Source organism: Cherax quadricarinatus, chromosome 38, assembly GCF_038502225.1.
Source record: "Cherax quadricarinatus isolate ZL_2023a chromosome 38, ASM3850222v1, whole genome shotgun sequence".
NCBI classification, from domain to species: Eukaryota; Metazoa; Arthropoda; class Malacostraca; order Decapoda; family Parastacidae; genus Cherax; species Cherax quadricarinatus.
This window is the reverse complement of record NC_091329.1, coordinates 27,453,044-27,473,675: the sequence shown is the minus strand read 5'-3', so window position 1 is coordinate 27,473,675 and position 20,632 is coordinate 27,453,044. Positions and strand designations below refer to the sequence as shown.

The 20,632-nt window shown below is 43.1% G+C and overlaps 1 long non-coding RNA gene across 3 annotated transcripts in view; it reads left to right on the top strand.

Annotated features, from left to right (window-relative positions):
• The window catches only part of LOC128692871 (uncharacterized), a 626,907-nt gene that overhangs the window by 561,835 nt on the left and 44,440 nt on the right, over positions 1-20,632 (top strand). For all 3 annotated transcript variants that reach the window (XR_011392873.1, XR_011392872.1, XR_011392874.1), the window contains exon 3: positions 611-692. This is a non-coding gene — a long non-coding RNA (uncharacterized lncRNA). The remainder of the gene's footprint in view (positions 1-610; positions 693-20,632) is intronic.

Sequence of the window (20,632 nt, the reverse complement as noted above, 5' to 3'; positions counted from 1 at the left end):
ATGATGACTTCTATACATTTAGTACTAAGAGTTTCTCGTCTTTATTATGTGCTCTTATCCCTAAAAATTCAAAATTTTCAGTATTCTGAATTTCAATTCCCATAACTTGAGTCTTTAAACAATATTGCCCGTCCTCCTCTTTCTCTTTATCTTCTCCACATAAAGTCATTTCTGTGAAATATAACCTCATTTAAAACAAGTTTTTTTCCGGCTTGGTTTCGGTTAGGCAAATTATGTCCGGTTTATCTTCCTGTATAGTAATACTAAGTTCAAATCTTTTTGAAATTACTCCTTCAAAATTAGTGTATATATTCAAAAACGAATTATTCTCACCATTACCATTTGTAACCTAAGATTGAGTACGATTTTCGTCTATCATGTGGATGATTCTTTGAAGAAAACATTTGATATGGGTATGTGTACTCACCTGTATGTGGTTGCAGGCGTCGAGTCGTAGCTGTGTGTGTGCGTGAGAGAGAGAGAGAGAGAGAGAGAGAGAGAGAGAGAGAGAGAGAGAGAGAGAGAGAGAGAGAGAGAGAGAGAGAGAGAGAGAGAGAGAGAGAGAGAATAATCAGAGTGGTAACATTAACCGGGTGTGTCACTTCCACAGGTGTCCTGCCACCGGAGGAGAATCACTTGGAACAAACCTTCAACAACATTGATGACGACAACAACAGCTACAGCAACGACATGTGAGTCTTTTAACTTGACAGCACTGATCTGCTCGAACCTTATTATTTCCTTATTCTCTCTTTTTTTTTTACCTCGTCTTCTCTGGTGTACACACACACACACACACACACACACACACACACACACACACACACACACACACGCACGCACGCACGCACAAAAACAAGGGGAGGTAAAAGAGATTGAGAGCATCACTGCAGTAACAGGAGAGAACATGAACCAACTGACAGATTTTCAGAGACTTGGGCGGTACTCTTAGGAAAAGAACCGCCCAATTAAATTGATATTCAAGACAGAACTGGTACAAAACAAGATCCTGAAGGGGAGACCTGATTAAAGGATTTCCCAAAATTAGGAGTAAGTGGCAGGAAGGTACCACAGAGAGGGAAGTGCAGCCTCGAGGGAAACAATGAACAATGCTACTCACAGAACCACCCACAGCATTCCCCCTCAACCCCTATTAGCCCACACCAACCCAACACAATAACCAGAAACAAGCTACACTTCACACTCACAGTCCCCCACCCAGAACTAATACCACAACATCAGCCCACCATAACATCCAACCGTGTCCACCACACCCTCAGCCTGCATCAGCCACTCCCACCCCTCTGAGTACAATTTTGGAAAGGAAGCTGAAGGTATGGTATACCAACACAGATGGAATAACAAATATGAGTGACGAGTGGCAGGAAAGAAACACTGAGGCATCCCCGGACAAAGCATATGGGGGGTGATAACAGATACGATCTTCTCTCCTGCCCACCAGATCCTGAGGAGGGACAGTGTTAACAGATCGGAGGAGAAGTTGCGCTGCTCATCGAGAATCAATGGAGTTTTGAGATGGAAGGTATAGTCAGAGGTGAAGCGGATGACTGCAACAGTGATAATAGAAGTGATATATAAACTGCTACTTAACAGCAGAAGACCAAGACAAGAATGTGATGAGAGTAACAGAATGATGGTGGCCACACTAGCTGAGGTGGCCAGAGAGCCCCCACACAAGCAGAACAAAACTACTTATCATCATCATGGGAATTTCAACTACAAAGAAATAGACTGGAAAAATCTAGAGCCACATGGGGGACGAGAGACATGGAGAGCCAAGATGCTGGACGTGGTGTTGGAAAGCTTCATGTACCAACATGTTACAGACACAACCAGAGAAAGAGGAGACATTGAACCAGCAAGACTAGAGCTTGTATTCACCTTCAACAGTTCAGACACGGGGAAAATCACATATGAAACGCCCCTCGGTGTTAGCAATCACGAGTTCCTGAGTTTCGAATACTTACAAGAGTTAACAATAAAGAGTGAGGCAGCACGAAAAGGGCAGAATAAACCAAACTTTAGAAATGGGAACTACACATGTATAAGGCAATTCCTGCATGAGGTGTAGTGGGTACGAAATGATGGAACACATGGCCACAAAGTGCAGGGAGGTAGAGAAATTCGTGCCAAGAAACAACAGAAACAATGGAAAGAACAGGGTGAGCCCATGGTTTACTCGGAAGTGTTGAGAGGCCAAAATCATTTGTGCTAGAGTATGGAAAAAGTATAGAAAGCAAAGGACTCAAAATGAGATTTAAGGAAGTATTTACGGTTGGAATATCCAACAAGGGATAAGCTAACAAGCGAGGAGGAATTGAAGCTGCTAAGTGAACTTGATAAAAAAGGCAGTACGACCGGGCACTATCTCTCCAGAGGGACCAGAGATGCTGTGTGTGCCACTAACAATTTTCAACACATTGAAACTGGGCAACTACCTGAGGTATGGAAGATGCCAGATGTAATCACCATTTTTAAGAAAGGAGACAGACACGAGGCACTAAACTACAGACCAGTGTCACTGACATGTATAATATGCAAAGTCATGGAGAAGATTATCAAGAGAGTGGTGGAGCACCTAGAAGGGAACATGCTTATAAACGAAAAACAGGACGGATTCAAGGAAGGAAAATCCTGTGTCACAAACCTACTGGAGTTTTATGACAAGATAATGGAAGTAAGACACGAGAGAAAGGGGTGGGTAGATTGCATTTTCTTGGATTGCAAGAAGGCTTTCAACACAGTTCCTCACAAGAGATTAGCATAAAAGCTAGAGGATCAGGAACACATAACAGGAAAGGCACTGCCATTGATCAGAGAATACCTGACAGGGAGGCAACGAGTAATGGTATGTGACTAGGTGTCAGAGTGGGTGCCTATGACAAGCGGGGTTCCACAGGGGTCGGTCCTAGGACCAGTGCTATTTTTGGTATATGTGAATGACATGACAGAAGGGATAGACTCAGAAGTGTCCCTGTTTGCAGTTGATATAAAGTTAATGAGAATTAAATCAGATAAGGATCAGGCAGGACTACAAAGAGACTCGGACAGGTTGGAAGACTGGTCCAGCAACTGGTTCCTCGAATTTAACCCCGCCAAATACAAAGTAATGAAGATCGGGGAACGGCAAGTACAGAGTATAGGCTAGGTGGCCAAAGACTGCAAACTTCATTCAAGGAAAAAGATCTTGGGGTGAGTATAATACCGAGTACATCTCCTGGGGTGCACATCAACCAGATAACTGCTGTACAAGAATGGTATACAAGATGAAATTAAGACTCATGTGAAACATCTGGTTATCTTTATTGTAGACATTTCGCCATCCAGTGGCTTTATCAATACAAATTCCAGGACATAATTTGAAGACAGAACTATATACAGATGATGAGGTAATCAGACCCTCAGCCTTGGAGTCGGTGTGAAGAGCACCGTAGTCGCGGAGGTTCTGGAGCAGAGGCAAGGAGCCTGGCGCTTATATACTAACGTCAGGTGGAAGCGGACGTGTAGCAGACGAGGGCATTGCCACTGGTAGGCGGGATTCCCCAGTGGAAGTAGGTCCTACCTAATGAGATGGGTTAGTTGTTGTAGTAGTTGTCGTAGCCGTGAAGGTTATGTACATGTCCGTAGAATCAAGATTCCATGATGTTGCAGTGTCTGCAACAATAATGATACCCAGATGTTGCACATGTCTTAATTTCATCTTGTCGGTATTATATACCATTCTTGTACAACTTGTCAGACACTGCAACATCATGGAACCTTGATTCCGATGACATGTACATAACCTTCTTCACGGCTACGACAACTGTTACTACAACTAACCCATCTCTTTGTGCAGTGTGTGTGTGTGTGTGTGTGTGTGTGTGTGTGTGTGTGTGTGTGTGTGTGTGTGTGTGTGTGTGTGTGTGTGTGTGTGTGTTTTCACACTGAGTTGCATTCAACTAGTTGTATACATATGAATGGTGTCGAGACAGTACCTAGACCTATCTCTGGACCTACTACCCCCCTTCCTCCCTCCCTCAACAATTCGTGGCGTCGTTGGTTAGTTGGCCACATGATCCCTATTATACCTACTTTTGAAATTAAGTATTGCGTCTTTAATTCTTTCTTATTTACTGTATAGCCCTTGTGGCTTAGCGCTTCTTTTTTATTATAATAATAATAATCTTTCTTATTTAGCTAATTCCATTTATTAGCCACCCTAAGGCTGAAAATATATTTCCCAACATCTCTGTGGCTCGTATGATTCTTTAGCTTCCTTCTATGATTCCTCGGCCCTTCACTTTCCATTTAAAAAAAATTCTGTTCCTATCTGCTCTGTCAAATCTCGAAATATCTTTCATGTATTTTAAGTTTTCCCCTTGTTCGTCTGTCCTCTAAAGTCATCAGGTTCAATTCCTTAAGTTTTACCTGTTAACCTTATCTAATTTTCATATATGCTTGACCAGGTGGGGATCCAGGCTGGTGTTCCATACTCCATGAAGAGCCAGATTCATGCAGAATCTTCACTGATTCCTATTGTGGTTTTTTAGCTGATCTTTGGGATTATATGACCTTGCATATGCAACACCTCTGGTGATATGTTGGATCAGATTATTCTTTGAACGATATTTGTAGTTTCTCGCCTCTCAAGCTATATCCCATCTCTGGTCTTTTCTACTGCACTATTACTTTGTTCCCTTCCATCATATTCACGATCCTTCCATATATAGAGCTATAACGGATGTTAGAATGTTCTTTCCACTCTGTATTCACTCTGTAATGACATCCTTGAAATTGTATGTTGAAAATTGTATAAAATACCGACAAGTTGATTAAGACACATGTCCAACAATTTGGTTATCTATATTGTTGAAACGTTTCGCCTACACAGTAGGCTTCTTCAGTGAATACAGAGGCAGTGAGTGTGGTAGCGAATTACAGATGATGTACTCAGTCCACCAACCTTGGAGAAACAGGATTTGAGGTGGTCAGTCCCTCTGCCTGGAGAAGAGTTCAGCTCTATGGTCTGGAACGACAAATTGTTCCAAAAGCAAAAGTTCACAGTTTTAAGCTCAGGTTTTCCTAAACACTTCCTGTCTCATTCTCTTGCTATTGTTGTGTACACTGGTGGTTCTAAATCTTCCGATGGTGTCAGGTATCCAGCTATTTTTCCTGGAAGAGTAATCCAAGGAATAGGCCAATGTTTTCCCAGTAGAGTTGTACACATTTCTCACAGAAATCATACACAATCATACACATTACCACCATGTCTGCTACGCCACTCGTAGCTTTTATGAACTCCCAGAGTGCATTACAAGCAATTCAGAAATTCGATGTTTCTCATCCCATCGTCCTTCATATACAGTTTTGGATATGTCTCATTTCTAGTAAATACAAAGAAGTCCTTGTCTGCTGAGTCGCTGGACAGTGACAAGCAGAATCAGCAGATACGTTAGCTATTCATAAATTCTGCTTTCCTCCAGGGATATTCCATCCTCGGACTGTTTTTCAGTGCTCTTGCAGCATCTCAGCAACCTCTGGTAACAACGTTGGTCCGAGTTGGGCCAAAACAAACTGATTTCTATTAAACTATGTTTGAATTCTAGCCATCTTGTTCCCACCGCTGTCGGGTTTGAGAGACTGTACTATGGCGATTACCTATTTTACACACACTTTTCACTCGTGGATAACACATCGAGAAACGACATGCATCACTCTGCGCTGTCAGTGCAGCTTTTTTAAATAGATTGTTTTGTCTATCAGCGGGGATGTAGGATTCTCTTCTGACTTCTACATTCTCCAAACACAGTTTAGTTTATCTCGCTGAAAGTTCCACCTTTGATGTATATTCTCTCTGACATTTTAACAGAAACGAACCTTAAATAAGCCTTACCTCCTCCCATCCCTCTTTGCCACTCACTTCTACCTTCACACATTTCCCCTTGCATATTTACCTCCCTACAGTACTCACGAAATCGTAATGACACGATTGCAAACAAACCATACCACGGGCGGGGATGGAACCCGCGATCAGAGAGTCTCAAAACTCCAGACCAGTGGCTAACGCGACGGTCTGGAGTTTTGAGACTCTCTGATCGCGGGTTCTATCCCTGCCCGTGGTATGGTTTTTTTTTTCTCCCTACAGTATTGTATGACCCATATGGGTCTAGCGCTTAACTTGACAATATTTAAGTATTCTCCTTTCCAGTGACCATGACCTTGCACTTATTTCAATTTAATTCCAGTAACTATCTGCTTGACCTTTCTTGCGGCTTGACCATGCCTTCCAGTAACATGTCTCTACCTTCTTCCAAATATATTTTTCTCATTAGTTTTATGTCATTGACTATCAATGATATATTCGATTGTCACCTCTGGCAAGACATTTGCATTCATTAAGAATAGAACAGTTGTGATGAATGGTTTGAAAAACCGACAAGTTGAAGATTGAGACACTTATGCAGCATATGGGAATCTTTATTCAGGAAACGTTTCGCCACACAGTGGCTTCATCAGTCCAATACAAAGAGGAAGGCGTAAGGAGAGGAAGAGTATGAGGTAATCAGTCCCTCAGCCTGGAGTCGATGTGTTCAGTCCATTCTACAAGATTGATGGACTGAACACATCGACTCCAGGTTGAGGAACTGATTACCTCATACTCTTCCTCTCCTTACGCCTTCCTCTTTGTATTGGACTGATGAAGCCACTGTGTGGCGAAACGTTTCCTGAATAAAGATTCCCATATGCTGCATAAGTGTCTCAATCTTCAAGAATAGAACAGCCTCTCCTCACTTAACGACAAACTTGTATACCGACGACTCGGACTTATGATTGGCTCTCTGACCAGTATGCATACCTCAATAATGTATATTAGAGCTGGCTTCCTCTTTTCTGTTTAGTACCAAATATGAACATTAAAATGGTATAAAATACCGACAGGTTGTTAGGTAAGACACATATGCAACAGTTAGGTATCTTTATTATGAAACGTTTCGCCTACACAGTAGGCTTCTTCAGTCAAGTACAGAAAAGTAGATAGAAGCAGAAGATACTAGAAGACGATGTAATCAGTCCAGAGAAGAGCATTGTTCCATATATTGTTTCATACTATGGAACAATGCTCTTCTCCAGACTGAGGGACTGACCACCTCAAAACTTTAAGGGTGATGGACTGATTACATCGTCTTCAAGTATCTTCTGCTTCTATCAACTTTTCTGTACTCGACTGAAGAAGCCTACTGTGTAGGCGAAACGTTTCATAATAAAGATACCTAACTGTTGCATATGTGTCTTACCTAATAACCAAATATACATTTCACTGCTGTATAAACATTTCACTGCTGTATATACATTTAAAAATAGACCAGAAATGTTATAAACGGTGCAAGGGTGATATTAAAATATTAATGATGGTTGACACAAACCCATTACCATTATAGTATGCTCCTCACTTAGCGACGAATTCATTTCCCGATTTGGTCTTACGAACGGAACTCCGTCGTTAAGTGAGGAGAGGCTATAATGATTTCAATATTGATTCTTGAGGAACCACATCTGGTATATCTTTCCATCCTGACAAAACTGCTCTTACCAACACAGTTTTGTAGTCTTTGATCCACTGTATTAAATAGTTTTATTAAACCTCTTGTTTGCAAATAAACTTCGAGTCCAGTTAAATTAAGATAAACAGCGGATATAATTTATATAAAATGAACTTTTCTACATATGCTTCTGAAGATTTTAGAAATAAATATTACAAGAGTGTTCCCTTCCTTCTGGCTGTAGCAATCGTCTTTCCTCATCTCCCACAGTCATCCCTCCCTCGCCAGTGAGGTGGTTTTTACTTTGCTGTTTGGAAAACGGTGCATCTGACGATAACAGTTACGAGGAAACAGTGAAAATAGAATCTAAATAAGGTTGCTTCTATGCATGTTTGTCATATATGCTATAATTTTTGTTTTTGCCAGACTGGATGTGGAGGTCAAGTTTTAACATGCTGTGAGATGACTCGACTCAAGAAATCGTAATGACACGATTGCAAATAAACCATACCCCCGGCCGGGATTGAACCCGCGGTCATAGTCTCAAAACTCAGCCCGTCGCGTTAGCCACTAGACCAGCTGTGAGATTTTTGTTAAACTCGGTTTTCTATTAATATTTACAAATGACGTGTTGTTCATAGTTATGAAGTTGCAGGTTGATAAGTAAGACACACGTGCAACAGTTAGGTGTCATTATTCTGAAACGTTTCGCCTACACAGGAGGCCTCTTCCGTCGAGTACAGGAAAGTTAACAGAAGCAGAAATTAATAGAAGACGTAGTTTTGAGGTGGTCAGTCCCTCAGCCTGGAGAAGAGTTTTCCTCCATAGTCTGAAACAATGTGAAGTTGAAGAAACAGTGTGAGGACTTACATACTGTCAAAGGTGAGACGCATTCCTCTAACTCCCGCTAACTCTTCTGTACTCGACTGAACAAGCCTATGTGCAGGTGAAACACTTCAGAATAAGATACCTAAGTGTTGCACATGTGTCTTATCATATTTTTTATTCATACGCATCTAAACTGACTCACTGCCACTGCCATCATGAAGCAGTCATTGCCACTGCCATCATGAAGCAATCATTGCCACTGCCATCATGAAGCAGTCATTGCCACTGCCATCATGAAGCAGTCATTGCCACTGCCATCATGAAGCAATCATTGCCACTGCCATCATGAAGCAGTCATTGCCACTGTCATCATGAAGCAGTCATTGCCACTGCCATCATGAAGCAGTCATTGCCACTGCCATCATGAAGCAGTCATTGCCACTGCCATCATGAAGCAGTCATTGCCACTGCCATCATGAAGCAGTCATTGCCACTGCCATCATGAAGCAGTCATTGCCACTGCCATCATGAAGCAGTCATTGCCACTGCCATCATGAAGCAATCATTGCCACTGCCTTCATGAAGCAATCATTGCCACTGCCATCATGAAGCAATCATTGCCACTGCCATCATGAAGCAATCATTGCCACTGCCATCATGAAGCAGTCATTGCCACTGCCTTCATGAAGCAATCATTGCCACTGCCATCATGAAGCAATCATTGCCACTGCCATCATGAAGCAGTCATTGCCACTGCCATCATGAAGCAGTCATTGCCACTGCCTTCATGAAGCAATCATTGCCACTGCCATCATGAAGCAATCATTGCCACTGCCTTCATGAAGCAATCATTGCCACTGCCTTCATGAAGCAATCATTGCCACTGCCTTCATGAAGCAATCATTGCCACTGCCTTCATGAAGCAATCATTGCCACTGCCTTCATGAAGCAATCATTGCCACTGCCATCATGAAGCAGTCATTGCCACTGCCATCATGAAGCAATCATTGCCACTGCCATCATGAAGCAGTCATTGCCACTGCCATCATGAAGCAGTCATTGCCACTGCCTTCATGAAGCAATCATTGCCACTGCCATCATGAAGCAATCATTGCCACTGCCATCATGAAGCAGTCATTGCCACTGCCATCATGAAGCAGTCATTGCCACTGCCATCATGAAGCAATCATTGCCACTGCCATCATGAAGCAGTCATTGCCACTGCCATCATGAAGCAGTCATTGCCACTGCCTTCATGAAGCAATCAATGCCACTGCCATCATGAAGCAATCATTGCCACTGCCTTCATGAAGCAATCATTGCCACTGCCATCATGAAGCAGTCATTGCCACTGCCATCATGAAGCAATCATTGCCACTGCCATCATGAAGCAGTCATTGCCACTGCCATCATGAAGCAGTCATTGCCACTGCCTTCATGAAGCAATCATTGCCACTGCCATCATGAAGCAATCATTGCCACTGCCTTCATGAAGCAATCATTGCCACTGCCATCATGAAGCAGTCATTGCCACTGCCATCATGAAGCAGTCATTGCCACTGCCATCATGAAGCAGTCATTGCCACTGCCATCATGAAGCAGTCATTGCCACTGCCATCATGAAGCAGTCATTGCCACTGCCATCATGAAGCAATCATTGCCACTGCCTTCATGAAGCAATCATTGCCACTGCCATCATGAAGCAATCATTGCCACTGCCATCGTGAAGCAGTCATTGCCACTGCCATCATGAAGCAGTCATTGCCACTGCCTTCATGAAGCAATCATTGCCACTGCCATCATGAAGCAGTCATTGCCACTGCCATCATGAAGCAGTCATTGCCACTGCCATCATGAAGCAATCATTGCCACTGCCATCATGAAGCAATCATTGCCACTGCCATCATGAAGCAATCATTGCCACTGCCTTCATGAAGCAATCATTGCCACTGCCTTCATGAAGCAATCATTGCCACTGCCTTCATGAAGCAATCATTGCCACTGCCTTCATGAAGCAATCATTGCCACTGCCTTCATGAAGCAATCATTGCCACTGCCATCATGAAGCAGTCATTGCCACTGCCATCATGAAGCAATCATTGCCACTGCCATCATGAAGCAGTCATTGCCACTGCCATCATGAAGCAGTCATTGCCACTGCCTTCATGAAGCAATCATTGCCACTGCCATCATGAAGCAGTCATTGCCACTGCCATCATGAAGCAGTCATTGCCACTGCCATCATGAAGCAATCATTGCCACTGCCATCATGAAGCAATCATTGCCACTGCCATCATGAAGCAGTCATTGCCACTGCCATCATGAAGCAGTCATTGCCACTGCCATCATGAAGCAGTCATTGCCACTGCCATCATGAAGCAGTCATTGCCACTGCCATCATGAAGCAATCATTGCCACTGCCATCATGAAGCAATCATTGCCACTGCCATCATGAAGCAATCATTGCCACTGCCATCATGAAGCAGTCATTGCCACTGCCATCATGAAGCAGTCATTGCCACTGCCATCATGAAGCAATCATTGCCACTGCCATCATGAAGCAGTCATTGCCACTGCCATCATGAAGCAATCATTGCCACTGCCTTCATGAAGCAGTCATTGCCACTGCCATCATGAAGCAATCATTGCCACTGCCATCATGAAGCAATCATTGCCACTGCCATCATGAAGCAGTCATTGCCACTGCCATCATGAAGCAATCATTGCCACTGCCATCATGAAGCAGTCATTGCCACTGCCATCATGAAGCAATCATTGCCACTGCCATCATGAAGCAATCATTGCCACTGCCATCATGAAGCAATCATTGCCACTGCCATCATGAAGCAGTCATTGCCACTGCCATCATGAAGCAATCATTGCCACTGCCATCATGAAGCAATCATTGCCACTGCCATCATGAAGCAATCATTGCCACTGCCATCATGAAGCAATCATTGCCACTGCCATCATGAAGCAATCATTGCCACTGCCATCATGAAGCAATCATTGCCACTGCCATCATGAAGCAATCATTGCCACTGCCATCATGAAGCAGTCATTGCCACTGCCATCATGAAGCAATCATTGCCACTGCCATCATGAAGCAGTCATTGCCACTGCCATCATGAAGCAGTCATTGCCACTGCCATCATGAAGCAGTCATTGCCACTGCCATCATGAAGCAGTCATTGCCACTGCCATCATGAAGCAATCATTGCCACTGCCATCATGAAGCAATCATTGCCACTGCCATCATGAAGCAGTCATTGCCACTGCCATCATGAAGCAGTCATTCCCACTGCCTTCATGAAGCAGTCATTGCCACTGCCATCATGAAGCAGTCATTGCCACTGCCATCATGAAGCAATCATTGCCACTGCCATCATGAAGCAATCATTGCCACTGCCATCATGAAGCAATCATTGCCACTGCCATCATGAAGCAGTCATTGCCACTGTCATCATGAAGCAATCATTGCCACTGCCATCATGAAGCAATCATTGCCACTGCCATCATGAAGCAATCATTGCCACTGCCATCATGAAGCAGTCATTGCCACTGCCATCATGAAGCAATCATTGCCACTGCCATCATGAAGCAGTCATTGCCACTGCCATCATGAAGCAATCATTGCCACTGCCATCATGAAGCAATCATTGCCACTGCCATCATGAAGCAATCATTGCCACTGCCATCATGAAGCAATCATTGCCACTGCCATCATGAAGCAATCATTGCCACTGCCATCATGAAGCAATCATTGCCACTGCCATCATGAAGCAATCATTGCCACTGCCATCATGAAGCAATCATTGCCATGTTTGTCAGGATGGTTTCCACAAAAGGCCTTGTCCATTTTCTATTCATGATATAATTAAAGACTAGAATTTCCTTCTTCATCTGTTATACCAGTCTTCTGTGGTATAATCTACTGATTCTGAATTTAGTCAGCTTTGTCAGTGGAAATTTTTCCACATTGAAGAACCGTACACACCAGCTTTTACAAAAACATTTCGCTTTCCACCGTCTAATTTGCAGCCACACAAGACACCTTTCAAGATCCTCGGTGTAGCTGCCACCTCCGTTGTACAGACTCATGAGAGAGAATTTTGATGTGATTTTCTGCTCCAGAACTCAAGCTTATCACCACGTCTGAACTTAGTGATGAAGACTACAAGAATTTTGTCGACCTGCTGAAGATGTGGGAGGAAGACTTAATAAGAACACAGCATGAAATAAGTGATTGCCATATACCCGAATAAAGTCAACTGCAAATTTAACACTGTGGAAGAAATTAGCTTCACTCTTTGCAGCGTTTTTCTCTAAGTTCGCCAAATGTTCCTTTATCTTCATCTTGGCAATGACACTAACTTTCTAACAATTTATATTTTCAAGAGCAACCACATCACTTAACAGTGAAACGAGATCGTCTCTGATGAGACGATCTCGTTTCACTGTTAAGTGATGTGGTTTCACTGTTAAGTGATGTGGTTTCACTGTTAAGTGATCTGGGCAGCCATTATGAAGACATACAACAAACTTCTCACCATCTTTTTCATCATTTTTATACCTTCCAATCTCTTAGTTCGGCTCGAGGTCTAAAATTTTTTTCTATGTTCTTGTACACGTGGCGAACTACCAGTAAACCGAACACCCATGAGTTAAGGACTCTGTTAAACAACTTCTGTGATGCTCTTCATATTCTTCATCAAAGTTCTTTTAATTTTCATACTAAACTACACATCACACCAGTACTTTTCTGAACGTCGAATTGTGAAGTGTGTTAATGAAAATGTGTGAAACTCACTATCTGTCGGTACTCGATGAGGAGAATATTTATCTTGATAGACACGTGTGCAACACTTGGGTAACTTTACTGAGGAAACGTATCGCCACACAGTGGCTTCATCAGTCCTATACAAAGATTAATGGTGAAGATCAGGAGTTTGAGGTAATCAGTCACTCAGCCTGGAGTCGAAGTAATCAGTCCATCAGTCAAGATTGATGGACTGATTACATCGACTCCATCAAGACTGATGGACTTATTATATCGACTTCAGGCTGAAGGACTGATTACCTTAAATTCCTTCTGATCTCCGCCATTCTTTGTATAGGACTGATGAAGCCACTGTGTGGCGAAACGTTTCCTCAAAGATACCCAAGTGTTGCACATGTGTCTAATTTATCAACTTGTCGGTTCTCAGAACCATTTATCTGCAATATTTATCATAGAGGTAGAGCTGGCAGGAATTTGAAATAGAACATGTCTAAAGAAAATGTGTAACATGGCAATACATTTCTCGCTTCAATGTATTTCCATTTGCCTAAAACTGAGAATCACCATCTGTTGGATTTCACTCACTTGTCAAGTTGTGGATGACAGCACTAACAATGGCGGTTTCCGACACAGCTAAAGCTTTTTCTCAATACAAACAGCTACTTGCTGATGCCAGCCTCTTTAAGGGGGAGGGTGGGGGCTCCTTGTAGTGGTAAAGAGATTATCGCTCTGAGGAATTGGACCTTTTGGTCTTCTTCCTCCGACCGAACCTAATTACCCACCCAATCACCCCCCCTCATACACCCTTTTTTTTTTCTTTCTTCCCCTCTCCCCACCCTCCCTTTGTTTTCCCTCTCGTTTGTAGCCTCTGGGGTTCTCCTCTCTGGCATTACAGTTTCTAGGTAGGGGCGTGGCGTGTCGGGGTTCGTCCCACTCAGTGAAGCCACTCGGGGGTGGTGTGGTCTGCCATGGAATCTGAATTGCCTGAAGGTGCTCTGCTCTCTTCCCGGATGTCAGGGAAGTGGGCAAGGTGCCCTTCGGGTAATGGGTGTATCTCTGGAAGCTGCCCGTTGGTTCTGGGAGGGTTCTGTGGAGGGTTTCCGACCGCCCTTTTTTTGTCCGCCAAGGTAGCTTGGTAGATGTGAGGCTGCTATCCTGGAGCGCTGGTTTACTGGCGTGAAGGGTAGGGGATGGCACGGGTTCCACGCTGCATCTTCACTACCGATGGGCTCGAGGTCCTCTCGGATGAGGGGAGGAGCTTTCGGCCCCTCCATGCCTCCTAGCGACTGTCCCTCCGCTGTCCCTCTTTTCTTCTTTCCTTCTTTATTTTTTTTCTTAAAATAACAAGAAAGGAGATAACACAGAATCACCTTTATTATGGAGCCTTTGCCCAGTGAAACCCTTTCTCCTCCCAGATCCCGTTCTGATCCCACACCCTGTTCTGACCCGGCTTCGTTATCGGTCCATTCTCTCGACTCTTCTCATACTCCTGTACCTACTGCCTGTGATACTTCGTCAGCTGCTTCAGGTGCTGCGGTGTCACCTGTTTCTGCTCATGCTGCTGCTTCTTGCACGCCTTTGACAATGCGTCCGGCTTCCCCGAATATGGTTGGTAGATAAGACACATAGGCAACATTTAGGCAACTTTATTCCAAAACGTTTCACCTACACAGTAGGCTTCTTCAGTCGAGTACAGAAAGTAGGAGAAACGTTTCGGAATAAACCTGCCTAAATGTTGCCTATGTGTCTTATCTACCAACCTGTCATTTGATATTTCCCCGAATATGGTGCACAATGCGACGGTTTTCGGATCACCCACCTCCCTTGGGAGAGGTTGTCCACGGTTCTACTCTAAACGTCCAAGACAACTCACTGACGACAGTTCATCGATGATTGCTCAAAAACGACCTATGCGACACTCACTACTTTTGTGTACCGGGCTAACGAGTATGCAATGGACACAATTCTTTTCTTTACACACAACGTCTCAAATCGATTTTCTTTCTGATCATGGAATTGGTAAAGCTCTTTTCGGCACGTTGGCCAAAATATATCCTTCCAAGCTCTTCGAAGCAGTGTGCGTGTGGTAACAGTCCAGAATTCAGAGCAAGCTCATGCTCTCTCACACATCACTTCCATAGATAAGATACCAGTCACCGTTCGTAAGCACGCTGCTCTTAATTCTTGCAATGGTACTGTGGTCTTACCGCGTACCATTGTATAGAGTGATTTTTTTGCCTTGCGGCGAGGATATTTTAGAACAATTAGCCCCTCAGAACCTCCCTATTCTTAAGGTCGATGCTTACATCCTGCCTGCTTGTGGGCGGAAGCGCTTTCCTCGTAACATCACTTGTTTAACCTTCCACTGCTGTGAACTTCCATCCTCTGTCTATATTGCGGGACATCGCCTAGAGGTCCGTCAAGTAGTTTCTACTCCCCAACAGCGTCGTAATTGCTGATGTTTTGGACACCCTGCTAAACACTCCAGATCTGCGGTGGAATGCCCTGTCTGTGGTAGAGCAGATCATAAGAACATAAGAATATAAGAAAGATGGAACGCTGAAACAGTCCTACTGACCAATGCACAGCAGGTCCATGCCACCCCCTGGCTTAGAACAATGACCACCTAGTCAAGTCACTTCCACTTAAGGAAGGAGCACGGCACCAGACCTGGTTGCACAAGCTAGTCAGGTCCAGTTCACACTTACCCACGCCCACTCAGGTATTTATCCAACCTATTTTTAAAACTACACAAGGTCTTAGCTTCTATGACGGTGCTCGGGAGTTTGTTCCACTCATCCAGAACTCTATTACCAAACCAGTGCTTTCCTATGTCCTTCCTGAATCTGAACTTTTCCAACTTGAAACCATGGCTGCGAGTCCAGGCTTGGCTGGATATTTTTCAGCATCATTCCAATATGTCTCAACTGCAGGAAACCTCATCCTTCCTTTTCACCCCATTGCCAGGTTTATCGTAATGAATGAGAGATCCATTATCTTAAGGAGCATGAGGGCCTCACATACACTATAGCTGTCTCTCAGCTCCACCCGAGCATGTGTCCCGTATGCTCAGGTAGCCCAAAGACTTACAATTTCGGCGGTCATCCCATCTCCCAATCCCTCTGCGTCTGTGTCTTCCGGGACTGCCCCAGTTTCTAATTCTTTTGTAGTTTTATCCTCTGACACTCCTACCTCCGCACCACTTCCTACTTCTTCATCTCGCTCGCTTGCTTCTCAGTCTACGAGACCTCACAGACTTACACTTTCTTCACGTCCATCACCTGCACAGAATATATCTTCTACCTCGGAGACTAGTTCTCACCCCCTTTCCAACTCTCACACGAAGATAGAGGTTCACCCCCCCACATGTAGTCCCCTCTTCCGCTGTTCCCCTCCCGTCTTCCTCCATAGTTACCCTCCAACCTCCTTCCTCTCCTTACACTGCAGGCCTCTTCCACCCCAGCCGAAACATCTCTCCAGGTTCATACTCCCTGCCACGCTCAGACCTCTTTGGTTGTCTCCGTAGTTACTCCGACTTTTACCTTTACTTGCAACGACTCTCCTGATAAGTTAGACACATGTGCAACTCTTATGTATCTTTATTGAGGAAACGTTTCGCCACACAGTGGCTTCATCAGTCCATACAAAGGAGAATCGTGAAGAACAGGAGAAGAATGAGGTAATCAGTCCCTCAACCTTAAGTTGATGTGGTGAGTCCATCAATCTTGAATATAATACAGCATATGTGCCGAGAAGTGGCTTATATACCGTAGGCAGGAGAGGTGCAGCAGACGCAGGTGGTGTCACATTTGTTCAATGTGGAAGTAGGTAGTGCCCAAGGGTTAGGCAAGTGGAGAATTCCCAAGTATTAAGATTCCAAGAAGTTGCAGTGTCTGACAGGATTATAGATGAATGGTTCAGAGAACCGACACGTTGATAAATTAGACACATGCATCTCTTGGGTATCTTTATTGAGGAAACGTTTCAAAACACAGTGGCTTCATCAGTCCATACAATGGAGAATCGTGAAGAACAGGAGAAGAATGAGGTAATCAGTCCCTCTGATGAATGGTTCTCTGAACCATTCATCTATAATCCTGTCAGACACTGCAACTTCTTGGGATCTTAATTGATGGCAGAAATGACATGTATGCCTGGCAGAAATGACATGTATGCAATGGCAGAAATGACATGTATGCCAGGGATGGGGTTCACTTATCTAGGTGTGGGGTGGGAGCACTGGCCAATGCGGTGGAGGGAGCTGTTAGGTCTTTAAACTAGGAATAGTTACTGGTATTGGTTTTGGCGGGAAAACAGTGAAGTCGTAGTGTAGTAATATGAGTACTAGGAGAACTAGTAATAGGCAAAATGAGGTGGATCTTGGAAAGCCAGTGGCACTAATTGACAAGGACAGTAACAGGTTTAGTGGAATAACAGAAAGAAGCAGGAAGGGTAAAGAGAAAGGAGGGTCCTTAAATATATATTACACAAATAGTCGTAGTGCTAGGAATAAGATGGAAGAGCTGAGACTAGTTGCTAGTGCAGGTAACATTGATGTATTTGCCTTAATTGGGCGTGGTTTAATTCAAAAAGTCGGGACATGCCTGCGGAATGTCACATTCAGGGTTTTAAATTGTTCCAAGTAGATAGAAGTATCGGGAAGGGGGGTGGGGTGGCATTGTATGTCCGAGATCGATTGAACTGTTGCATAAAAACGGGTATTAAGTCTGAAGTAACACACACAGAGTCTGTTTGGATAGAATTTTCAGAGGGGCATGAAAAATTGATTTTAGGTGTTATATACCGTCCCCCAAACATAGATAGGGACCAAGGGAGACTACTATGGGAGGAAATTGTTAGGGCCACAAGGCACGATGATGTAGTAATTCTAGGAGACTTTAACTTTAGTCATATTGATTGGAATTTCTTGACTGGGAATTTAGAATCATACGACTTCTTAGAAGTAGTTCAGGATTGTTTTCTGAAGCAGTTTGTGACAGAACCTACAAGGGGTAATAACCTGCTTGACTTAGTTCTGGCAAACAATGAATCCCTTGTTAATAATTTAGAAATTTCAGAGGAACTCGGTGCTAGCGACCACAAATCAATTACATTTAGCATTGAATGGAAGTATGATAGTAGGGATAACTCAGTAACAGTCCCAGATTTTCGCTTAGCAGATTACGATGGGCTTAGAGAACACTTATCATCTGTTGACTGGGGTAACGAAGAGAGCTATCAATATGACAGTTTTCTGAACACTATACATGCTGCTCAAAGAACGTTTATCCCGTATAAAGAAATTAGATCAAATAGAAATAACCCAAAATGGATGAATAATAGGCTGAAATATCTACTAGGGCATAAGAAGGGAATTTATAGGCGTATCAGAAGAGGTGAGGGTCATCTTATGAATCAGTATATTGACATTAAGAGGGACGTTAAAAAGGGGATAAGAAAAGCTAAAAGGGACTATGAAATTAAAGTTGCTAAGGATTCGAAAACTAACCCAAAAAGTTTTTTACAGGTGTATAGAACAAAAGTTAGAGATAAGATAGGTCCCCTTAAAAATAACCATGGGCATCTTACTGACAAGGAGAATGAAATGTGCTCGATTTTAAATAATTATTTTCTCTCGGTTTTCACACAGGAAGACACTAACAATATTCCAGTAATTAATTTTTATAGTGGGCCTGAAGAAGATAAATTATGTAACATCACAGTCACTAGTGAAATGGTTGTGAAGCAGATAGACCGACTGAAGCAAAATAAGTCGCAGGGTCCTGATGAGCTTTTTTCAAGGGTTGTTAAGGAATGCAAAGTGGAACTTTGTGAACCATTAACTAATATTTTTAATTTACCTCTTCAAACAGGTGTAGTGTCTGATATGTGGAAGATGGCTAATGTAATTCCTATTTTTAAAGCAGGGGACAAGTCATTACCGTCAAATTACCGCCCAATAAGCCTGACCTCAATTGTAGGCAAATTACTAGTCAATTATAGCTGAGATTATAAGAAGCCATCTCGATAAGCATAGCTTGATTAATGATACTCAGCATGGATTCACAAGAGGCCGGTCTTGTCTAACTAATTTATTAACTTTCTTCTGTAAAGCTTTTGAGGCTGTTGACCACGATAAAGAATTTGATATTATTTAATTAGATTTTAGTAAGGCTTTTGATAGAGTTCCGCACCATAGACTATTAAAGAAAGTGGCAGCTCATGGCATTGGGGGAAAAGTGCTCTCGTGGATCGAGTCATGGCTCACAGACGGGAAGCAGAGAGTGTCCATAAATGGGGTTAAATCCGAGTGGGGATCTGTAACAAGTGGCGTTCCACAGGGATCAGTCTTGGGCCCGTTGTTGTTTATAATATATATCAATGATCTTGATGAAGGAATTACTAGTGATTTGAGCAAATTCGCCGATGACACAAAGATAGGTAGGAAAATTGATTCAAACGTAGATGTTAGGGAACTTCAGGAAGATTTAAACAAACTCTATTCTTGGTCAGAAAAGTGGCAGATGCAGTTCAGTGTAGATAAATGCAAGGTTCTGAAGCTCGGGAGTGTCCATAACCGTAGCACTTATAAGTTAAATGATGTAGAACTTAGCCATACAGATTGCGAAAAGGACTTGGGGGTTATGGTGAGCAGCAACCTTAAACTAAGACAGCAATGCCTAAGCGTACGTAATAAGGCAAATAGACTACTAGGATTTATATCAAGAAGTGTAAGCAACAGAAGTCCAGAGGTCATTCTGCAGCTTTATACATCATTAGTAAGGCATCACCTAGATTATGCAGCTCAATTCTGGTCTCCATATTACAGAATGGACATAAATTCGTTAGAAAACATTCAGCGTAGGATGACTAAATTAATACACAGCATTGGAAATCTTCCTTATGAAGAAAGATTGAAGACTCTTAAGTTACATACACTTGTTAGACGAAGAATGAGGGGAGACCTGATCGAAGTGTATAAGTGGAAGATAGGTATTAATAAAGGGGATATTAATAAGGTCTTGAGGATATCTCTCCAAGAGAGAACCTGCAGTAATGGATTTAAATTAGATAAGTTTAGATTTAGAAAGGACATAGGAAAGTATTGGTTTGGAAATAGGGTAGTTGATGAGTGGAACAGTCTACCTAGTTGGGTTATTGAGGGTAGGACTTTGGGTAGTTTCAAATTTAGGTTGGATAAGTACATGAGTGGGAGGGGTTGGATTTGGGTGGGACTGGCACATTAGAGCTTATTTCGTGGGTAGCATTGAAAATTGGGTTGGGCAAATGTTTTGTTAGTGGGATGAATTGTAAAAGACCTGCCTAGTATGGGCCAATAGGCCTGCTGCACTGTTCCTCATTTCTTATGTTCTTATGTTCTTAATACTTGGGAATTCTTTGCTTGCCTAACCCTTGGGCACGACCTACTTCCACCTACGTCTGCTGCACCTCTCCTGCCTACGGTATATAAGCTACTTCT